Below are 8,757 nucleotides of genomic sequence, written 5' to 3' on the forward strand. Positions count from 1 at the left end.
AGGGGAGGCATTGTTCTGCCTACCACACTTAATAATGTCATTTTAGGTGGAAAATGTGATTTTCTGAAAGATGGGAGTAAACACTATCTTTCCACAATTCAAATAGAATAAAAGCTTGAACTGAGATTTTCCTGAAGCATAGTGCTTTGCATGCAGTGAGTATTCACGTACATTGCTACAGAGCTTAATTGAGTAGCAATGCCAGTTCTGAGTACTTTGAAAGATACTCAAGATCACTATTCATAAGTGCAGGAAAGTTCTCAGAGTGGCCTTGGATCAACCCAATTTCTCTCCTCCCCTTTCCTGCATGTAGCTCTTAGAATAACCATAAAATGTACTGGGAATGCAATACATGGAGGAACTGCCTGAAACAGCCCAGGCCTTGTTTCTGTTCCTCCTAGGAATTTAACATGTCAAATTAGGGAGGAACTGCCCAGGACAGACTGAGCTTGATTCCTCCTTTCCCTGTAAGCAGAGTGTCCTTCGAAGTTTGCCCAGTGGATCATGTTTCCCCTGAGTTATATAACCCAGGCCAGGCTGCCTTTTAGGGTCCCTCAGCTGTGGTGCAAGTGGGCCATGTGTCTAGACTATACACCCCAGGCAGGTTTCTCAAGTCTTGGAGGACAAGCTCAGAATGGATCCAAGACTTCACTTGTCCCTTGCTGCTTAACTGTAAGTAATAAACTTGCTTCAATAACTTGTTGTATGTGTGTTCTGTCTTACCAGACTCAGGTACTTGGTAAAACTGTAGTCAAAGATGCAGTGGTTGGCATAGTGATGATCTTGGCTATCCTCCATGCAGCGGAAATCCTCCTTTGAGATTGGTAATTAGTGAACCTCTTCCACAATCAGCAAAATGCAAATTAAGACCACAATTAGATGCCACCCAATAGGGGGGCTAAAATTAAAAAGACTGGCAATGCCATGTTTTGAAGAGGATGTAGATCAACTGGAACAGTCATGCATTGCTAATGGGACTGTAAAGTGGGACCACCACTTTGGAAAATAGTTGGCAGTTATAAAGTTAATCATTCACTTACCATATGACCAGCCAATCTACTTTTAGCTATTTATCCAAGATAATGAAAACATCTCCACACAGAGATATGAATTTTCACAGCAGCTTTATAACAGCTTCACACTGAAAACAATCCAAATGTCCTGCAGTGGCTGAATGGATCAACAAATCATGGTACATCCACACAATGGAATACCACTCACCACTAAAAAGGAACAAACTACCGATACAAGCAACAACATGAGCACATTAAAACATTTTTGGTTGTACACATTTGTCAAAACTCATTGAACTGTATGCTTAAAATGAGTTCATTATAACTCAATAAAGATGATTTAAAAAAATTTTAGAGGGGATATGATTATAATAGAAGATTAGTAATCTAGAAGATATGGTATAGGAAATCTCTCAGAATGAGTATACAAAAGACAGAAAAATATGAGAGAAAAGTTAAGAAACATGGGAATTTCACTCAAGAGACACAGTAATTGTCCAATAGTTCTAAAAGGAAGTTTCAGAGAAAATGGAAACGAAGTACAGAATTTGTGGAACTATCCCTGAGCTGAAGAAGACTCATGTCTTCTAATCAAATGGCCCATAAATTACCAAGCAAAACTAAAAAAAAAAAAAAAAAAAATACACATTTACACATAAACACATCAAGATGTAGCCTTTTAAGATTTCTGAAACAAAGCCCTAATAGCTTCCAGAGGGGGGAAAAATAGGTTATCCTCAAAGGAGCAATTTTGTATTTACATGAGACACCAAAAGATAAAGAAGTAATGTCTTAAAAGTTCTGAAGGGGGCTGTGGGCCGCCCCACCCTCACCTGCATCCAGGCAAACTGCAGAGCACACCCAATCCCAAGATAGGGACCATGGGACGCCACCCCTGCAAGAACATCTTAGAATGTATTTATTAGCCACATGTGTTTCTTTGGGATGTGTAACTTGTCTGCTCTTGTCCTTCACCAAATTTTTGTTGAGATTTTTCTAATTCATTTTTAAGAGATCTTTATGAATTGAGGATGTCAATCTTTGGGTGTTAAATTTGTTCCTTATCAATTGACTTTAAACTCAATTGTGATGTTTTCCTTTGTTTGTATGTTGAGAAAATAATTTTCTATCTAAACATTAGGTAAACAAGTTCTGAATTTTTTTTTTAATTTAGCATTATACACCTAGGCAAACTATCGTTTCATTGCAAAGTGGAAGGGACTCTAATTCCAGGCACCCTAGCTCTCTGTCTGCTTTCTGCACCATCTCCTGGGTCTTCATTGTCCCAACTTGTCACTGTCATGGTTCCGTGTTTCACTGGATGGCCTCAGCTCTTGACATCTGTGATCCCTGCCTTCCTTTTCCTCCAGTCCTAGGGCTGATAGAGCACCCTGTTATTGCTCATCTTTGGGTTACTTCACCATCCCAGTATTTGTCTATATTTTTAGCTGGTTTTACGAACTTCATAAATAATGTTCCTCATGAGAGTAATAATGTGACTGGCATTCATTTTTGTTATGTGATATGTAGCTGTTTGGCTCTTTGTTCATCCATAACCTGTGTAACCAATTTCTTCTATTAACAATCTCTGTTGTAATACCTTGAATGGTCTCAATATTCCTGACTGGACACTGATGGATGTTCCTATTATCTCCAGTTCTATTCTGCATTGTGTGGAATGGTCCTAGACATCACTGTAAGAGAAGAAACAACAATGGTGAAATAAAGACCACTCCAAATAAAATAGAATTTTCTACCAACAGATCGTCATTAAGGAACTTCTAAAATTGTATTTCATGAAGAAGGAGAATGGTGCCAGAAAGAAGATACAGCCTCTGGGAAGTCTAAAGGAAAACAAACAAACAAACAAAAGAGAAAAACACCCACTTAAACATCATTAGGAATAAGAAATGAGATAAATGCAGAACAGCTTTTAAAACTTACAAGCTGGGACTTAAAAGACACGCAAAACGTGTTTTCCTCCCTCTGCTATCCCTCCCCAAACACAGAGCAATGATAGAGCATGTTTTTAAATATCTTTAAGGACATACATTACACTCGAAACAAGATAGACATCTCCACAGACCAGACACAGAATGAAGATACACAGTGGGGGATGACGCGGTCACAGAGTTACTACCATACAGAACAGACTTTAAATACAGTGAGATAATTACAGTGAATGGAGAAGAAAAAGATGAAGATATTAAAGAAAATTCAGGGATGGTAATGGATATTAAGAACAAAGATGATCCATTATTGGCATCCCTAAATTAAGGAACTAGCAAATGAAATAGAAAAAGTATTCAATTATATTATACAGAAACTTTTCCCTAAAATGAAGGAAGAACTGAATTTACATGTTGAAAGAACATACTGGTTTTCAGGAAAAATTGACATAGAGCATTCAACACCAAGCCATATTCTTGTGAAGGTTTTGAATTTCAACAATTAAAATTTCATGCATAAAAAATCAAGCCTTCTCCAACGGGGGAGGGAGAGGGAGTTAGGCTGGCCTCAAATGTCTCCACAATAATACTCAATGTCAAAGACAATGGCTATAAAGTTCTAGGGAAAAGGAAATATACGCCAAGAGTATTACACCCAGCCAAGTTGCATTTAATTTAAATGCATAAGACAGACCCCTTTAAACAACCAAAAGAGATTAAAGACCTATGGGCCTTTCACATCCAACTAAATATGGATCAAAATGAAGAACTTAGCAATGGAGAAGTAGTGATAGAAAGCTCGTGGTAAACACTGATTCTAAATATAGTACTAATTATAAGCAACTATGGTATTTACAATTATAGAACCCAATGTAAATGCTTTAATCCTTGGCAAAGTTAGGATACTATAACTAACAAAATTAGAAAGTGGGGGAAGAAGGAAGTGAGAGAAAATAGAAGACTTCTCATTTCCTTACCTTTTAGGGCAGGAAGTCAGCTAATACATTCTAAAATTAGTACATGTGCTTAAATAAGATAATGTCTCTAACCTCTCAATTTTTAAAAATAATTTTGTAATCCTTTTGTGTGGAAGGAACATTTGTCAGCAGTTTTCATTTGCACTTCACCTTCTTTTTCTTGTATTAAATTCAATTACATTTATTTCCATTTCAGTTTCTTCTTCTGGTAAATTGAATATTACATTATAAGTAAAATTAATTGAATACTTTCTTTCTAATTTATAAAATTAGTGCTATCCAGTTATGTACCTCTCTGTCTCCCTCTCCTTCTGTCTCTTTGTGTGCACAGAGAGAAGACTGTAATTATATTACTGAAGGTATGGGATTTGGGGCTGGTTTATAATTTCTCTTTCGTACTTTCCTGAATTGTTCACATTCTTTATAACAATAAAGCAATTAATCAAAAACAAACATACCTAATAACAGAGCATTGATTTCTTTAGCCATTAAAAAAAAATCATCAGGGCCGGCCCCGTGGCGCACTCGGGAGAGTGCAGCACTTGGGAGCCCAGCGGCGCTCCCGCCACGGGTTCGGATCCTATATAGGGATGGCCGGTGCGCTCACTGGTTGAGCACGGTGCGGGCGACACCAAGCCAAGGGTTGCGATCCCCTTACCTGTCACAAAAAAAAAAAAAAAAATCATCAAATATTGTAGGAGTCCTACTCTTAGCGATTTAGCCATTTTCACCAGAGTTTGGACTTTGTAAGAAATCCTAATCTCTTACTTTCAAGATTGAAAATGAGATACTATTTCACTTATATGCTTTTGTACAAGCCACCAGATATCACTGAAATGGCTTCAGGAGAATTATTATTGCCATGAAGAAATGTTTTTATCTCATTCTTCATTTCTCAAGTTCATAAGAACCCTTTCCTTTAACAGCCAGACCACTGTCATGTGAAAAAAAAGACTCGTCTTCACTGCTTATTTCTTCACCCGGTATACTCAATGACCACAATTAACTTGTTATGAAAGTATTTCTAATTTCTTTAATAATGAGTCAAAGTCAGGAAGCACAAAGCTGAATTAAGTGCAGATGCTTCTCTGTGAATAAATCATGTGGTTAACAGGCATCGAGAAAAAGCCTCTTTTTATTCAGGTAGCAATGTCCTTCTTTTTGCTTACTTATCTTTTGATCACCTCATTCCTGTCTATACCATGGCTCAGAAGATAATCATTAACCAAACAAAAAAAAGTTTTCTTCCATTTGATAAATAAAAAGCTGCTGATCACTTCTCCTTCATACATACACAGCACCTAAATCCCAATTCACTGTCTACTCAGTGGTCTTACCAGCTCTAAGGTAAAAATTCATTGTTCTAGATTGTGTGACACTGATATATATATTTTTTTCATTTTGCTTTCCCGCCAAAGATAATATTTGTCACTTATTTGTGGCTAGTTTTACACACTTTCTTAATAATAGTGTGACTAGTAGTGATTTTTGCTAAGGAGGAAAACTTTGAAGCTTGCTTTTGTACTTTTGGAATTGATGGTATCAAGACCAACTCACTAGCAAGTGACAGACCACACAAGGCACAGTGGCTTTAGCAAAAAAAAAAGAAAAAAAAAAAAAAGGAGCAACTAAGTCTCATAGCCAGGAAGTCTGAGGGTGGGCTTCAGCAGCAATAAGGTGTAAAAGATCAAACTCGTATCATCGGAACTCTGCCTCTCTCTCTACCTCTGCCCTACTTTCCTTAGAACTGACTTCATCAATAGGCACTCTCCAAGGGGCAGAAAATGAAACTACCAGCCTCTCCAGGCTTTCACTTTCAGGTGAAGGAGGAGGACGTTTCTCCTGCACTGTATCAAGCCCCTATAGGAACTCTGATTGTCCAGCCTGGGTCAGAGCCTACTTCTGCGGCTGGGCATGGGGAAATACATGATTGACAATTTCACCAGAATTATGTGTATTGGGAGCAGGTTACTTCTCCAGAGAAAGAAAGATACGCTGGTCAGATAGGAAAATATCTGATGTTCACTAAAATCTCTTTTACGCCTTTAAAAGCAAAATGCAACAATTTTGTACAGAAAAGAATTATTTTCTGTAGTTCTGGAAAAACTATAGATTTACTAGAGTCACTGATGCCATACCACTTACAAAGAAATTATCCTAATAATGAACATCATGGACAAGGGGTAAACGATTGCCCAATCCTACAAAATCCTGCTTTCAAAGATTTATGGTTTTTCCCTTCTCCCATTTTTATTTTTCTTCTGCTTGTGAGAAATCATCACACTGAGAGATTTATTTCTCCCCATACATAGATTCACAACTAATATTGCCAATGGAATTCCACTTAACTATTTAGGATTTGAAAATTGTTATGAGATAAAGAATTTATCTTGTTATTTTCATTACTACAGTAGTCCCCCTTTATCCATGGTTTCACTTTCCACAGTTTCAGTTACCTGTGGTCAATCGTGGTACAAAAATATTAAACAAAAAGTTCCAGAAATAAACAATTCATAAGTCTTAAATTGCACACCATCCTGAGTAGTGAGATGAAATCTCATACAGTCCTGCTCCATCCTGCCTGTAAGGTGAATTATTCCTTTGTCCAGCATATCCATGATGTAGATGCTATCCACCCACCCATTAGTCACTTAGCTGTTTGGGTTATCAGCTGTCACAATATTGTTTTATTTTATAATTAGTTATTGTTGTTAATCTCTTACTGTGCCTAATTTGTAAAATAAACTTTATCATAGGATAAAACATACATAGGAAAAAACATATATAGGATTTGGTACTACCCATGGTTTCAGTCATCCACTGGGAGTCTTGGAACATATCCCCCATGCATAAGGGGAAACTACTGTACTTTTATCCTCTAATAAACTTTTGGAGGCATTTTAAATAATAAAATATTAAATTTTCATATGCGTTAAAATAACTAAATAAACTAAAAAGTTATTTAACAATAACATGTAATCAATGTAAAATGTTATTCAAAACGGACTATGCCCTGTTAACTGAATGCTATTTTAGGGAAAATGACCAGACATCCCCTGTGGGACATTTCCCTGTGGTAAAAGGGAATTTGCAGATGTAATTAGGTTATGGAATTTGAGACGGGGAGATTATCCTGGATTATCCAGGCAGGCCCAGTTGAATCACATGAGTCCTTAACAGCAGAGAGCCTTTCCAGCTTATGGTCTGAGAGAGACGTGATCACAGAAGAAGGGCCAGAGAAATGCAATGCTGCTGATTTTGAAGACGGAAAAGGGGACCATGAGACATGGAATGCAAGTGGCCTCTAGGAGCTGGAAAAGGCAAGGAAACAAATTCTCCCCCAGAGCCCTGCTGACATCTTGATTTTAGCACAATGAGACCATGGTGGACTTACCCACAACTAAAGTAGATTTGTGTTTTAGGCCACTAAGTCTCGGGTAATCTGTTACAGCAACAGCTGGGTACTACTGCAATCCAAGAAAAGCAGAAGTCATAATATTGACATGTGCCTCTGACGTGAAAAACATTTCCGTGGTCCAAATGGCATAAATTTAGAGTGCAGCCTTATAACACCAAGGTAATGGGTTCAGATCCCTGCATCAGCCAGTTGCCAAAAAAAAAAAAAAAGCATAAATTTATTTTTGATTTTCAAAATGTGGTTACAGAACACAAGATAAACATTAATAATCCAAAAGACAGAAATTAGAAGGTGGAAGGAGTAGTGGATGGAATAATGTCTTTATTTTACAAAATGAGACATGGGTGAAAGTTGACGGAACAAGAAAGAGAAATTTAAGTAGATATAATTTAAAGTTACACGAAGGTACTGAGAGAAGAACTAAAGATAATGTTATTAACTGTCAAAAATTGGGATAAAGAGGGAGAAAGACACAGAGGGGTATAAGATAATATCTAAAATTGAAATATCAGCAAATAGCAATATGAATGTTAACAGAGTCACAAAATGTATTTCACACTCCAATCAGGGTAGAGAAAATATAGCTCCCTAACTTTATCCCTTATCAATCTGGTTTTCCCCCCAAACCTTCACCATCTGGCTAAGGGAGGAAATAATTCATTTTTATGCTATTCATTTTCAAGCATAATCCAGTCTGATAAATCATGCAGTTCTTTTAGAAAACAGTCTGTCAGAGAGTACCCGCTCCACCTGACTCTACCTGAGATAATGTGTCTGCAGGTAGAGGAGGCGGAGGGTTTGCTTGTGTGTCCTTATTGCACTGAGAAAGGGGGGTCGGTCTTGCCTTGCACTGGACCTTGAGTGTGACTGGCCAGCACCTGCAGCTCCTCGGCATGAGGCCCATGTGGACCCTGCATTTTTCAGTTTGGTTCCTTGGTTAAGCTCCTCCACGTCAGGCACTAACTAGGCACTGTTCTAAGTTGTTCTTTCCCATAAGATTCCCCAGTCTGTGCCACCCTCTCGAGTTTCCCCTGTTCTCAGCTCACAGCATGTCTTGTCCACATTTGGCATTTGGCGGCCCCCTGCAATGATTCTCAGGCACCATAGCTCCAAACACACAAATGTACTGTCATCTATTGTGAGATAGCAACTGGTATTTAGTTACTAATAATTAAAATATCAAAGATCCGCAATGATTTATTTTGATTTAACATAAGTCCATATTTGAGTAATCCCTTTAACAACATTCTCCCAATTACTTGCATTCTAACATACTTTGTTGAGTGGGCAAAAGAAGAGTAATAGCTATGGACCCACAAATACCCAGGGTGGGTGTCACAGATGAGGTTATCACCATCATGTGTGTCACGGTGGAAAGGTGCAGAATTGCTGACATGCTT

The sequence above is a fragment of the Cynocephalus volans genome, chromosome 8 (genome assembly GCF_027409185.1).
Source record: "Cynocephalus volans isolate mCynVol1 chromosome 8, mCynVol1.pri, whole genome shotgun sequence".
Taxonomy (NCBI): Eukaryota; Metazoa; Chordata; class Mammalia; order Dermoptera; family Cynocephalidae; genus Cynocephalus; species Cynocephalus volans.